Source organism: Galleria mellonella, unplaced genomic scaffold (genome assembly GCF_026898425.1).
Source record: "Galleria mellonella isolate WM207_F2 unplaced genomic scaffold, CSIRO_AGI_GalMel_v1 utg300, whole genome shotgun sequence".
In the NCBI taxonomy this organism is placed as follows: Eukaryota; Metazoa; Arthropoda; class Insecta; order Lepidoptera; family Pyralidae; genus Galleria; species Galleria mellonella.
Window position 1 is genome coordinate 1,838,658 of NW_026442068.1, and position 17,065 is coordinate 1,855,722.

Here is a 17,065-nt window from a genome sequence, read left to right on the forward strand (position 1 = left end):
TCTTGTCATTTTAGGCACTATTTTTTGTAAAATATTGTAGTTTTATTTCTAATTATGACTTTTTTACCACAAATATTTTGTTAATTGTAGCCTTTTACATGTTTACTATCTCGAATATATTGTTTTTAAAGATATCGTTACGATTCTTATACCATTCGAAAGAGAAAAATTTGCTTATTTAAAGTAGCCTAAAAAAGAAAAAGGCTATAACTTGAGTTATACCCTTTCTCACTAGAGGCACAGAATTGTCGTGTATGGTAATTCTTCGTAAAGTACATTCATTTCACTTCTATAGGCTGTCCGAAGTTTCGAACCGAAACATTTATACACAATCCATGTCCTCAACTTAGTGACCGATAGTCTCTATTTTTTTATAAACTATTAGAATGTTTTCCATAGCGCACTTTTCCTTTAACAATATTTTTTTATGAACTTGCCTGTATACGGTAACTTCTTTGATAAACACAAATTGATTATCAAACTAACATTATTTAACTTAAAGTCTGTATTTATTTGCAAGTATATATTCTTGATGATTAATTTGAAATTTACGTTGAATTTGAATTTCGTACTCTGCAAATACAGCTCCGCTCACCACCTATACTGCCCACGCTGATATATTTCCTCGATTATAACTGTTCATATCTCGAATTCCACAGTATTGCAGTGGCCACGAGTGCTGGCCAATTTCCTACTGATTTCCTCACCCGCTCCAGCCGCACGACAAAAAGGACTAATCTTTTGAAGGAACTGTATTTTACGCTTCATTTCTCCCTGAAACGTTTTATTAAATCCCCAATATCTGTTAAGTACCTGTATTTAAGTGTTTACTCAAAGCGATTTAATGTTTAGAAGATTGGTGTTTCGTTTCATCGTGGAATTCCTTACAAATGAATTTCGCTTGATTGAGTATTGTCAACATCTCGAATTCGTGCTGATTTGAAGGGAACGGCGGGACTGTAGGTAAACAACTTTTGTTCTGGTACTTGGGTGTCGGTGCCATCAATGGCGCGCCTACCAATCAGCTCCGTAGCGTGCCAAACTAAATTATTTGCGTTACCGCAACAGTTTCGGATTTCCGTTATATTGACATCGCTTTATCAAAGTTAATTACACACACTAAATTACGCAATATTGTGTTGCACGCCATTATAAATTTATCAACGCGTTTGCAGTATTTGTATATTACTAACCATATCCCGCGACTCTTCCTGCGTAATTTCAATTACAAACTTGAATAATTCAAATACTTTTAACTGTTTGAACGTAATTAAGCGCTACGTCTTTGAGCGCTATTTTCTTTCACTAGTCAAGTTATTCTACAAAATAAATTGAATTTAAACAATTACTTTAAATTTTTTACTACTTCATTAGCATACATATATCGGTCACATGGAAGTGAGATTTTCACATGCACACCCGTAAAATATACGGCCAACATATTCTTAGCAATTTCCAGCTAATACAACTTCGCAAAATCGTATCACTGAAAACGTTTCAAAGTTGGCGGAGAAAGTTTGAGACGTAGCGATATATTCTTATAAGAAAGTGTTGGTGTAACAACAAGGGCAGTAAGTCTTCATTGCTGAACTCCGGCCGCAGCTCGAAACTGTCTGACGCAATATCAGAACTTCCACTCAGATAGGCGACTGCTATTATTGAACTTTGCAAGGATATTTTATTGTGTGTTAAGTGCGGGTGATGCAAAACAAACGAATATCTATGTGCCGCGCGAAATTTACGGTACTGGGAATTGCGTGGAACACTAGAAATGTTGTGACGGATAGATAGATAGATAGATAGATAGATACTATTTCTTATTTCCTCCAAATGATGTAAATATTTATTACGCATTCTACCTGAAAAAATCTAGTCGACTGACATAATATTATATTACAATATGTTCAGTGATCATTTCACTAATTGCTTGTTTATTTATTAATGGGAATAGCAACAGCATATTGCATTGTGATTTTCATAACAAATATTAAATCTAGGTATTGCAATATTAATGCACATATATGTTAAAATAATTTACAGTGTCTACAGTCTGTCTGTCTGTCTGTCTGTCAGTGTATGAAAAGAAATAGAAAAATTATTTTAAGTAATTAAGTTATAATAAGATATATATATATATATATATATATATATATATATATATATATATATATATATATATATATATATATATATATATATATATATATATATATATAAGAGATGAATAAACATAGGAAATAATTGTTAAAAGTCTGTTATTTAAAAAATAATTTTAAATGTAATCTATTCATTATGAAAAAACCGATATGGGCGATCATCGATATAGGTGATGTATATATATTCCACCATTAATGTCCAGAATACCCAATATATAATATCTTTGAGTATCTATATTACTGATGCCTAATTTCGCCATCTACCGTGATTTCATGTCTCTATGTATTTTCTCGTATTCTCTTTTCCTATGATGTATGATATAAATTCAACTGATTGATTATTATTTATAGATAATACCGCAATGCAGTGCTTTCGAGATACACGTTGCAAGTTCGCCAGGTTTAAAACTTAATGTTCGATAATAAAATGTTGTATATATAGATACTACAATATCTATATATACAACATTTGATGACTTCTCCTTTTTTACTTCAAATTATTTTTCTTGTGTAATGCACATTTATTGGAAGTCTATTTTTTATCTTGATTATTCTTAGTAGTTAAAATACATTAGTTAAATTTTGAATGTTATTTTCGTTAGATATACCTTTTATAGGTATTTGTATCATAGACAGATCAGCATTGGGATGACAGGTGAGAATGAAAGCAGGTCGGTTTTTTTTTTATTGAGTGATAATGGAATGCTGGCGGGGCACCAGTGATAGATGATAGGTGACGATGAAAACAGGTCTGTTCGCCTATCGTGATGAATTCCACTACGATTAACGATGGTTTCCAGGGGTAAACGCGTGGAGGTCAACCTGACAGGGTGTATTACTACCAATGAATCAATTAGACCCCATTACTAACAATCCCTCTCTTCCCAAGCAGGTCGGTTAGCCCAGCGTAATGAATTCAGCACGATGGTTTCCAGGTCGATCGAGTGGAGGTCGTTCTGATAGAATACATTACTAGCATGGGAGTCACTAGCCTCTGTTACTAAGAAACCTGTCATCCCGGTTATTTTGAATTGGTTAAAATAGCATCATTAAAATAAGTAGCCGAATATATATGCGCGTATGTTCGTAATTAAGTTCGTGGTACCGACCGATTCTCAGTAAAGCTAATTTTGGGATTCTCGCTCAAACTTAGACGTTATGGTTTGCGTCCGTTTTGTGGCTTCCCCTACTATAAGGTATCTACATATTACGACATACTCATTATTGTATTATAAATGTGAATGTTTGTAAACATTTGTGGATTTATTACTAAGGGTGAGTAATATATGTATATCAATATCTATATATCTATAGTTACAATATCGTCGCATGGGTAAATAGAATTTTCAAAAATAATATACAGCCTATATAAAGCTACATTTTTACAAGCTAATAATGTAGCTTTATATAGGATATGACAGTGAATTTACAAGGTACAGAGGTATAACACCAGAGTGCTCAGGAATGACAACACATGGGGGGCATCATAGGCGAAACAGTATACTCCGTTATGTCCATGGTACTGCTCATGTCTACAGGCAACGGTTACCACTTTCCATCAGGTGGGCTGTTAACTAGTTAACCATTCTAAATTGAATAAAAAAAAAGGTGAAAATAATTAAAAAAATGGATTAAGTAGTTTTTAAGATTATCCATTAAAACCAACGATCAAACTTTCCTCTTTAAAATATCAGCTGCAATATAAATATAAAAAATATTATATATTTATTTATATTATATTGTTAAGGTTGCAGTATTAGGTAGTAGGTATAGCTGTACCTTAGCATTAAAGATAGGGCATAGCAAAATTTCCCGTAAACTGAAGCTCATTGAGCGAGGAAGATACCGTCATAAAGAATAATGCACGCTTGTAGCTGCGTATTGCTGCGGCAAGGAACGTGGCTACAGTTCCTCGGGGAAGGATCCAACCTCCGCAATGTGCATGTGATATAACTAATTTTCCAAGCGCAAATGTATATAAGATGTACGTATATACATTATACTTATTTAACACATTTCATTATTAATTCTATTCTGCGTGTTATATGTTTCGTCCGCGTGCTTTTTGACAGTTATAAATCAGATAATTACTTTCAGCATAATATATATTTCAAATTCGATATGCTTTGTTATTAGGTATTTGTTTATTATTTTAAGATGTTTTTTCTATCGACTTCAAAGAGAAGGAGGTTTTCAATTCATTTTTTTTTATGTTTGTTATCTCTCGGTCAGCTATATACCCGACTTCAATAATTCTTTTTTTTTATCTAAAAGGATATATCTACTTACAAATTGGTCCCATAGATTTTTTTTCGAAATGGGTTCAATAGTAAATTTTTTAAAATATAATAACTAATCTTGTCACAATTGAAGTCGGTATTTTTTGAACACAACCTTAAATTATTTAAATTATTAAATTGGTTTATATATATATATATATATATATATATATATATATATATATATATATATATATATATATATATATATATTTACCGTGCACCTTCTTCAAGTCAATAAAAAACTAAAGAAAATTAACAAATCTATATATGATTTTTTTAAAATGTAATACTACGGTCTAAGATTTACATCCAAAAATATTTGTAATTCCAGTGTTGTTTAAATGGTACTAGTTACAAAAAATATTATTAAATTATAAATAAAAAATTTGTTTATTGTTAGAAAATATTTATAATTCCCAAAAAAAAAAACTATTCAATTCTTTTTTAAAGTGCTTGTTATTAAAGAAAAATATTAACATAAAAAAAATTGCTTGGTCTCGTTTAAATTTTGATTACACCACTGTATTGTAATATTCTACAAGACTGCTTACTTATTTCCAACACCGTCTAGAAAAGGAATTTAATTCTAGTCACGACGTTATATGAAACACCTGAAATTCCTTTTACATTTAAATAGTAATCTTACATAATGTGAACTTTATTTTTATACGTTTATTTTTTTTATAAAATTTAGAATGACAATACAAGCTGACGGCCTTTCAAATCTACATAATTGATGGAAGGGTTGTTAGTAATGAAGACATGAGAGTACCATGGACATAACAACCAGTATACTGTTTCCCCATTAAACTATCATGGTTGCCATTCCTGAGGACTCATGTTATTCCTAACTGTACCTAGTAAATTCTCATCTATAGTCCTTCACTGGTGCTCCGCCACAAATAACGAGCGCTTTTGGCGTCATCATTCTATCCAAAAAAAAGTTGCCTATATAGTGTAGAAAAGTACCTCTTGACAAACCTACATAGTTTGTCTTATCAATTTTACCAAACAATTCGTATCGCGACTATATTATATCTGTATTTATTTACTGTAAATATTATTCATTATACAATCTCGTACTAAATCTTTCTTTCTCTCACTCCTTCTGAATCTAATATATAAATATCGTCAATCCCACATCTACACCTCTACAATAGTAATAAACAGGTACCACAGTGTAATACTACTATTACTGGTGTAAGAATGGCACCCTCTCGTATTAATTTCTAAGCCACCTTCGTCAAGAAATACCTCTGTTGTGGTTTCATAACGACAGCTTTTCGAAACACCAATCTTGTGGTAACACAGTAATTAAACTAGAAATATTGTCAAATAAACCCTATAAACTAATGTACCTATTTGTAAAAAGATTAACAAATTATCGATTTGTAACTGTAAAATAATTCATTTAAACATTTTGATTAAAACAGTGAAATTGAAACTCCATAACTCATATTTCGTAAAAATATGTGTATCTATATTACAGAAATTAGAAATAAAAAATTTGAACCGACTTTAAAGAAGATAACTCTTTTTCTCTTGTTCCAATTGAAGAGATTAATATAGTAAATATATTTAAAAAATGGTTCATGTTTATTCTAAAGATCAAGGAAAAGAAGGAAACGTATTTGCAAAACCATTTATGTCTTAAACAATAAAAATATATTAAAAATACGTTGTAATTTCTCCATTATTCTTGTTTATCCAAAAACTAACTGTATCCCACGACTCTCCCCGCCTGAATCAGTACATAAAGTATCCTATATTGTAAGTTACGATATAACCTACTCGTATCATATTTCATTACATTGTACAGTAAAAATACTTGGAAATTTTGATTTTTATCTAAACTAATAACCGTACTTTAAAAAAGAAACAATTGAGTTCTTGTTTGTAATTAACTCAAAAAATATTTATACCGTTTCATCTATACGCTAAAATTACATAATGTAAAATTATTTAAATTTCTAACGTTTTTAAAAATAAATAGTATAAAAATTTGATTACAATCAGAATTAAAATTCCTGGAACAAGTTGATATATTCCTTTAACGTTTCAAACTTCAGGTTTGATTGAAAATTAATATCTTGCATTTAATATCCTTAATAATGTATTAGTAACAGCGAAGATAGCTCCTTATTACTAGCAAATGTTACTGTTGTTATTTTTTTCTTTTAATACTAGTATGTATCGAATTATCTAGTATTAATCTCAAAATCAACCTATCTATATTATGTAAGTATAATTGTTGATTTCGTTCCATAAAAAATACATTAAGTCTAAATAAAAGGCAACTCCCCGTGTGTTCCCGGTATAAAATGGGCCACCCCTTTCTTTCCCATGGATGTCATAAGAAGCGACTAAGGCAACTTGATGATCGAATGAAGGGCAGCAGCGCCCCTCATAAAACATCACCAAAAGCCTAACTGCGTTTGCAAAACCGCCTGCCAAACGTGGTAACTACTGGTAAAACCCTTCAATTGGAGGAAGCCTATGTTCAGTGGACAGTTACTGATTGATATGATAATGATGATGATGATAAAAAGACACTGCTTCCATATAGAAACTGTTCACCAGAAGAGATTTTGTACAAAAAATTACATGCATACCTCTGCCTATTCATAGTTCAACTGCAAAGCAGCTGCATTTGCATGGCTATACTACGGTTTGTATTCATTATTAAAAAATAAGATAATAGTTTGAAGTGTGGATAATGGCAGTAAAATTATAAGATAAGGGGACCCAACAAGCCCTCAAAAATGAAAGAAAGGTACCATTGGACATTAATATCGGTGATGGCCGTGGTGCAAATGGCGATCGGAATTACATAAACAAAAAATTATTCGTCATACTAAATATACGAACAGCTCTTTAAAAATATAATAGAGAAACTGCTTAATTGTTTTTGAAAATTAACAAATATGCAAATTTTACTATAGGTACTTTGGTATGAATGGGCTAAGTGTTGACAAATAACAACGTTGGCAACAAAGCTTTTAGACTATAACACGATGGTGTACGTAAACACGTACCCTTTCAACTTAGGTACTCAAATATTATAAACAACTTTAGCAAATTGTAGGCAAATGGCTTACCGTCACCCGATGCTCTCATTATCAGATTTGAGCCGCGAATGCTTTGATTACATTGCGGGCTTAATTTGAGTTTACGGACTACTTATATAACAAAGTTATTATTGCTTTTACAATGAGGCGAATACTGGCTCCCTCTATAGAGCGTACGTAAGTAACTAGTATATTTTTTTAACCTTAATGTGACAGTCATATTTTCAATTGAACGAAATTCTTCTGAAATTTCTTTTATATATGTACCATATATGTATTACGCGACAACTCTTATCATTTTAAAACAAATTTTGAATATTTTAAGCTCATTCGTTTTTGACCAGAATCCAATCCAATCGATTCCATTTGATTAATTATGATTTTAGATATTTAATAACTTCATTAATTGTATTACAATAATCATTATTAACTTTGATTAGAGCAACAACTTGAATTAACATTAATATTAACATTTTAAATAGATTAATTATATTTTAATTTTGTCAAGTAATATTGGTGTCACTAGTCTGCAATATAAACTCTCTTAATATTATAAATTTCTCAATTATATTATTAAATGAACTTTGTACGAGAAACTTAACAATATTGTGGTAAAGTAAATTGAAATTTCACTAAGCACTTAACTAGATTGTTATAAAGAGACATTTCCAGGATTTCAATCTAATAAATCGTTTACATTAATCGTAAATCAAGTATAATTCTTACTTGGTATACTGAGACATTGACCGTTGGAACTAGGGTTAAACATACCTGTGTACCTTTTAAACTAACATATCGTGTATTTATGTATGAAGATCTAATTGAAATCCATTCAACTATTAAACACGATTGAATAACAAATATTTGTAGATAAAAATTAATGTTTGGTTTGATTGAAAAACTAATGTTGTTTGGTTTTAATTAATTGGTTTGGTTTGGTCATTTGGAGAGGATGAATGAAAGAAGAATTACGAAAGAGATTTATCGAGCAAGAATGAATGGAGATGTCGGTAGGGGCCGCTCTAGACGGACGTATGTTGACCAAATAGGCGACGTGCTGAAGAAGGGCCAAATTAAAAGTACTCGTAACCGGCGAGCGTGTATGAAAAGATTGATGACTGTGGAAGAAGCGAAAGAGGTTTGTTTGAATTGAAGCATTTGGCGTTCCATTGTTTCTGCCTACCCTAATGGGAGACAGGCGTGACAGATATGTATGTATGTATGTAAAAATTAATGTTAAAGAAAGAGGGTAAATAAATATATTTGACCTTCAGTCATACTAGTAACGCTATTCTATTGAATCAAAAATTTTCAAAGTCAAGGTACTCGTATTTCGTTAGCACATCAGCAAAAAATTAGAATTTGATCTGTAAACAAGTAAAATCGATAGCATCATTATAGTTGAAATAAAAATTGAAATGTGGTAATTTAAAAGTACCTATAAGTAAAAATGAATTACATGATGAAATTTCAAATGTCATCATTTATGTCGTGAGCAGTCCACGTAGACAAACAGTAATCGTATCTATCGGTGTGGATAAGAAAAAACATCTATCCATAAGCATATTTGAGGGGGATCAGTTGGGTCGTGCCCACCCCACAATTGTCCAATGCTTACCCTAGTATGTGAGCGAAACTTCACAGAAATATACCTGTGGATACATTTGTACCTTTTTAAGGGGCCAAGCTTTCCCCTAGAAAATGATCTTAAAAACACCAGAGCAATAACGTCTCTGTTGCAAAATATATTGTTTTTTTTATATTCCTTTGCCACTTGTCCATGGAACATGATGTTAAATAATTATGGCAAGTCAATTGCGCGTTACGTAAATACAACTAGTAGAAATAATATTAATTTTAATAGAATTTCGCGAGTATTCTATTATTTGAAATTTACACGTGAGTTTTGTGTGATACAATTTACTAGTGAAGTAGTTTACAATTTCACTAAGCCATTTAATTATTATAAAGCAGTTTCCAGAATTTCAGTCTATTAAATCGTTCACATTAATCATAAATCTATTGTAATTGGTATTTCACCGGCACAGACTGAGAAAGCTATTGTGCGATCATAAATTTCCAATTTAAAAACCAATAACTAGACACAAGGTTTCTTAGAATTATTTCACCCCAAATAACTTTTGTAATTATTGACAACGCAAATGTACAATGTAGTTAAAAGAATATACGAACAAATTTAGATTTTAGCTCCTCAAGAAGAAAAAAAACTAATCGTAATAAACGTTTAAATTTAGAACTATAACTTTTTTTTCTTTCATATATCCAGCAAGGTTGTATCTTAACAAACAGTTTATTGAAAAAAGAAAAAGAATGTCACACAATAAAATATGGGACTAATATGATTAAGAAAATCTGTTTAAAAATGATAGTACAACTCGTGTTAAGTATTCATACAAAATAAATTACCTAATTAATAATAATACCCACAATGGCTATCATTAAGTGTAAATTACATGAAACCAGCTACCAATAAAAAGTGATATAATTTGCCTTTGCGAGGGACTGTACGCAATTAATTATTTTACTAATTACTTCTATATTCGAAATAGTTATACCTTCATTATTAATATACAAGTAATTATACAATAATTATAACAACATCATCAGCAGTTTTTCATGCTGTTCACTGGTGAACAAATCACCAGTAAATCGACAAGGAGCCTATTGATCGTATAAGCCTATCGGAATTGATACAAATGATTGTTTAGGCGGATAAATTATTAGAAGGAAATATTTGGGAGTATAGTTACGAGTTGCGATATATTGGGGGAGGACCGGGATATAAATATGGTATTGTTGTGCCAGATCAAATATAAGGAAAACGTATCTACTATAAAGGGAATGTTTCTGAAGGCTATTTAGTTCGGCCTATATTTCTTAAACATTTTTACGCGTCTTCTTATTATTATTACAGAAAGGAGTGGCATCTATAAAAAAGGCATATTTTTCATCTGAAAATTTTGAATATGGAATCTCTTTCCTTATACAAACCATGAGATTAATTTAGTGTTATAAATATTATTTATTTATTTCTTTAAAATTCGGGTAACAGATGTCAAAATTGTATCATTTATTCAATTCTTTTTCAACCAACTGCAAAAAGATAGAGGTTCTCGTAACATCGTAAGTTTTAAACCGGTTTGGAAAATTCTATTTTTATCCGAAAGGATATACTTACAGATTAGTAGATTAGTAGTTAGAAATTTAAAAGAATCGGTTTCGTAGTTTAGGTTTTAATTCAAATTAGCTGATTTTGACATAATTTAAGTTTTTTTTTTGGATCACAATTTAAAATCATTATACATCAGGAATGGTTACGACACATAACGGTATAGAAATATTTATATAAAAAGTAAAATATATTTATGAAAATAATATTTTATGAAGAGTACCATAATTTTTTTTTTATGCAACTTAGAATGGCAAACAAGCTGACGGCCCACCTGATGAAAAGTAGTAACCGTCGCCTATAGCCAATGAGCAGTAGCATGGACATAACAGAGTATACAGTTTCGCCCGTGATACCTCCCATGCGTTGCCATTCCTGAGCGCTCAGGTGTTATTCCTCTGTACCCTGTAAATTCACGCCACATCCCACCCTTCAAACCGAAACACAGCCATGCAAACACAACTGCTTCACAGTAGAATCACGAATGGGCAAGAGGTACCCCAGAATACGCTGTAATACTCATAAACAGTCATACTCGTATTTCTGTTCATGTCTATTAATGACAATATGCTACTCTTCCATCAGGTAATAATAATGTTTATATGTTACCGTAAAGCTATTCACCAAAAAATGTTCAAGGCAATGCCCTTCAGTGAAGGTAACACATTCTCCCCTCGGGAGAACCCGAAACGCATCAAAGTGACAGTTGTGACGGCATCGCCCTCGCACAGACCTTTATCATACTAAAAAGGTTTAAAGTTGCCAGTAACTTGACTTTCTCTACTTAACACTTCACTCGGAGGTGAAATTCATAGGTATCCCTTGTCAAAAAAGAATTGTAAAAATTTCACCTTTAATTATATGTAGGTATATATTAAGTTTTATAAATACTAATAAATATTAGTAATATATATTAATTTGACAAACAAAATGATCTAGAGATAACTTATGTACTTAATGACTAAGGGAATTTAATATTTGAGGGATGGGCAGCAGTGTCCGTCATAAAAATCACCAAAATTTAACTGCGGTTGACAACCCGCCTGCTAAGCGTAACAACTAGGCAACTACTGGCAAAATCATATTTTTACAACACAGGGGGCAAACGAGCATGCGGCTCACCTGATGGAAAGTGACTACCGCCGCCAAATCTTATGGAAGAAGCCTATGTTAGGCAGTGGTCGTTAAAGGTTAAAATAATTATGAAATATATTAATTTTAATAACTGCAGTTTGTACCTGCTGTTCTGCATTAATGATCGAGATTATGTCGATTCTGACTATATTGTTCTCTTCTGTATTCCAAATATATAAACCAAATTTCATGCAAGGAAAAGAATTGATGGTTATGGGGCTTTATAGATCCATACATCCTGGTCGACCTTCTCGCGGATTCCCCTGTTCCATCGTGATAAATTCAACAAGAATTAATCATCTTGGTAAGTTCTTAATAATAATGACTCAACTAACCTGCTTTCAGCTGCTGCTGCTTTGTTATTTATCATCTCTGCCTTCTATCATTCCCATATTGTCTCGGTATAGAATAGGTCGCCCCTTACTTTACCGTGGATGTCGTAAGAGGCGACTAAGGAAAAGCGAGGGATGAACAGCAGCGTCCCTCTTAAAACATATTCAAAGCCTAACTACAGTTGCCAATTTCCCTGCCAAGCGTGGAAACTACTGGCAAAATCCCCCTCTAGGCTTATGATCAATAGTAAACAGCTAAAACCAGATATAATGATGATATCATGTCTCACTGGCACTCCGCCGACGTTTACCAACAACGCACACAAGATAACCATTTCATTTTCGACGATGAAAACAAAATAAATTTCATGTTGATTGGTTGATCCCTTAGATGCCGAAACGTAACAAACTCACTTTCACATTTTTTGTATAAACATAAAAGAACCCTGACAAACAGAATGACTGCCTGATTGATCTATCAAATCACAGACAACTACAAAGTAGCGCCTTCAATCGTGACGAAATTAAAACTGGCTCTAATATACTTACTAAATCTTATTTCAGAATCCATTGACAAATAACAAGAATTTAACTACACATATTTTTTTTTTCAACTAAAATAGCAAACAAGCTAACGGCCCACCTGATGAAAAGTAGTAACCGTCGCCTATAGACATGAACATAATATATCTATCTATAGATCTATAGATCTCGGACATAACAGAGTACGCTGTTTCGCCCATTATACCCCCCATGCGTTGCCATTCCTGAGGACTAAGCTGTTATACCTCTGTATCCTTTGAATTCACAGTCATATCCCACTCTTCAAACCGCAACACAGCCATGCGAACACATCTGCTTGCATCAGAAACACGAATGGGAAAGAAGTATCCAAGTAAACGACTTCTGTACAAAGTCTTCCTCTGGTATATCATACTTAAAATGGCCAACTATGCTGTACGACTGTGAACGAGTCTTCAAAAAGAAGCTTGATTTCTCTAGTAACATTAGAACACATGGACGGAAACAAAAAACAGAGGCTTTCCATAAAAAATAAAGCATGGTGTTCTTTAAAAAGGGCGTATTAAGATATCTTAATTATCGACAACACGCTTTTGACGTGTCCCTGGTGTTACAGGCGTCTATAGGCTATGGTAACCTCGTTTACTACCAGCCGTAGCCGTATGCTTGTTTGCCATCATAGTAGTATAAAACAGTAAGAGTCACCGTTGTCGGATCTAGAACATGGAGAACCCCACACCCATACATGTAGACAGAGCGAAAAAGAGATTAAAAATAATAAAATTTTAGAACGTTAAGTCATGTAACTACAGTTATGTAAATACAGAATTTAGTGATAAAATAAATATGAAACTAATACGGGAGTATCGAACACAAAAATCCTCTTGCATCTATCATCCAATTAATTACAAATAGATATAATAATTTCTATGGCAACACATACCTAGCCTCTACCTTTCCTTATCGTTACCGACCTATTATTATAGATAGATTGGGTGACCCGCCGGATACCCGATACATCTGTAGTTGTATCTAAACATAATCTTTATATGTTGTAACGTGTGAATCGATACAGCAACGCCGCTGTATATATACCTCGTGTTATATAATACTTTGTGTAATGTCATGTAAAAACAGGTCACCTAAAAACTTACCCAAATTTATAGAGTGAATACATCATTGTATAAACATTTTTGTATATCCTAGAATGTTTCCTAAATCTATATCCATAAAATCGTTTATCCTGTGAGACTATTAACACACAACCAAAACTACGAATACTAAGTCGAGACAGATAAAATTTGGAACATAGGTTCACTTGTATTTTATAATGTTCCCTGTAAGTGGAAATAGTAAAAAATCATTCATATTCATATTCAGCATCCGCTATGAAAGGATTTTATACTATTTTCAAACACGACACGTGCAAAGCCATGGGCAACAACTAGTATGTTATAATGTAACAGTTAATGGCTGATATGATGATGATTATTTAGGTAAGCTATGATAATTTATCTGCTATTCTCAATGTTTCGATTTGATATCGCTTATAAATCACAAACTAGACATAGCTTAAGTCTAATAATACAAGATTGTATTCTATAAAAAAGCGACTTCAGTTGTGGCGAAACTAGTTTGATTTTAATTTCAAAACTAAACTACTGAACCGATTTTGATAAAATTTCTATAGGAATAATCTCACTCTTTTCTATAAAAAAAATTCAAAATCGGTTTATAAGTAAGTGAGTTGTAAGGTACTCGTATCTACAAAAAAATACAATCGAATTGGACACCTCCTTCTTTTTGATGTCGATTAAAAATCAATATAACCACCATTTTCCATCTGAGTGGTCGTGAGTATCACTTTTTTTTTTATTGGTTTTTGTTATTGCCTGCGCTAACGGGATACGCTGGCGGAGCACCAGTGAAGGGTGATAGATGAGAATGAAAACAGGCCAGTTAGCCCATCATGATGAATTCATCAAGAATTAACCATGATAGTTTCCAGGGGGAACCGCGAGGAGGTCGACCTGGTTGGGTATATTGCAAGCAATGGGATTCTCAGCCTCCATCACTAACAATCCCTTTTCCCCGTGAGTATCACTTATGAACATGAACAGCACCATACAAATCACAGATTATACTATAACGCCCACGGTGCCTCTCTTTCGTTACCATTCCTAAGAATTAAGCCCCCTTACCCTAATGTATTTGCTTAATATTAATCCTTACATGTTATTTTATATGTTGACAAACAAACATTACACAAGCATTATACCCAAATCAAGATGGAGATTGTCTATCAAAATATTAATGTACCGTAATAGTGATAAGGGCAAAATGAATATTACACGAAACCTTTGATACAAGTAATAACAAACCTATACATTTGAAAAGATAAGTCGCGTATAATAAAACGTATATTTGTTTTATTATTTTAATAATAATAGACAGATAAGCAATAATCTATTTTAATAGAATTTAATGAAAAAGTAACTTAGTTGTGTTCAAATTATCACAAAAACGCTTAATAAATAAAATTAGTAACGATTCGGGACCGTTGAATTTTATGGATTTTTTATTTATATAACTACTTATTCTACTTTAATAGTGTTCGCGACATTATTTGTATATATCGTAATTTATAGTTGTTAAGTCCTAGTTAATCGTTTTGTATTCTGTTATTTTATATAGATTTACATAGATTTAAGATAGTGTAAGTTAAATAAAGTATTCCTTTGTGTGTTGTCATTATTACCTACGAATAGAAATAGAAATTGTAACAATAAATAGAATTAAGAAATTGTAAATTGCAATAAATAAACGCTATAGAGTACCGATCTGAAGAGACACGCGTCTCGTTCTTTCTCGCCCCGTCCCGCTCGCGCAGATTCGCTAACGCGAGTTGGAAATGTTATCGTGCGAGCGGGCGGGTATAAAGATAGGCCGCCTCTCGTCGAGCGGCATTCCTTCTGGACCTGGGAGAATCGGTTATAATAGCCGGAGATCTCAACAGCAAGCACACACTTTGGAGCTGTGCTCGTCCCAACACGAATGGAAACACCCTGGAGAGGCTCTCGCACTCCATGGAGTTCGACATTCTGCCACCGCTTCATCCGACCCACTATCCAGTAAACCCTCGGCACCAGCCCTGCATTCTCGACCTGGCCCTGCTAAAGAACATAGCTCTGAGGCTGAGTTCTTTGGAGGTCCATGCCGAATTGACCTCAGACCACCGCCCCGTCGTAGTCACTCTCGGCCCGCCACCTGACGGGGCGCCGAAACTCAAAACGGTCACAGACTGGAGCCGGCTCGAGAAAGTCCTCGAGTCGATCGACACTCCGGCACTGGACCGCATCCCCGACATCATCGAGACGGCAGACGACACTAACGCTGCCATAGGAGCGCTCACAGAGCACTTGCAGTCGGCAGTCAAGGACTGCTCCAGGGAGGTTCCGGACACGGGAGACCGCAGATGGAACCTACCTGATGACGCAAGGGCTCTGCTGCGCGCGAAGAACGCGGCCACGCGATATTACGATCGCTATCCATCAGAGCAAAACCGAATCCGCTTGCGAACTTTACAACGTGACGTAAAGGAACGCATGGCGGAACTTCGGCGAGACAGGTGGGACAGCTTCACTAGGGAGCTCACCCCCAGCAACACCGCGTACTGGCGAGCAGCCAAATCTCTCAAAACAGACCAAGACTACTCGGACCTACCGCCACTGGTCCGAGAGAACGATACCCCCGCCCTTTTCGACGAGGACAAGGCTGAATGCTTAGCCGACAGCCTCGAAGCCCAATGTTCACCGAGCACCCTTCCGGTGCCGGACGGTCACTTGCAGGAGGTAGAATCGGAGGTAGAGCGGATAATGTCGATCCCACCCACTACCACACTCCCCCCCGTTACTCTCGATGAGGTGCAAACGCTCATAAAGAAGTCCACGACCCGCAAGGCGCCCGGCGCCGACGGAATCACGAACAGACTCCTCAAGAGCCTGCCCGAACGCGTTCTGCTACTCCTAGTAGCCATCTTCAACGCGGCCCTTTCCAATGCCATCTTTCCGGAGGCTTGGAAAGAGGCCGACGTGATAGGTTTCCCCAAACCGGGGACAAACAGGTCCCACCCCTCCAGCTTCCGCCCCATCAGCCTCCTCAGCTCGCTGGGGAAACTGTATGAGAGGCTCATCCTCGCGCGCCTGAAAGACTGGCTACAGTCCGAGGGCATACTGATCGATGAACAGTTCGGCTTCAGAGCCAAGCACTCAGCTGTTCATCAGGTTCACCGCCTCGTGGAACACATCCTAGAGGCCCGACACTATAAGCCCAAAGGGGCCACCGGTGTCCTGTTCTTCGACGTGGCGAAGGCCTTCGACAA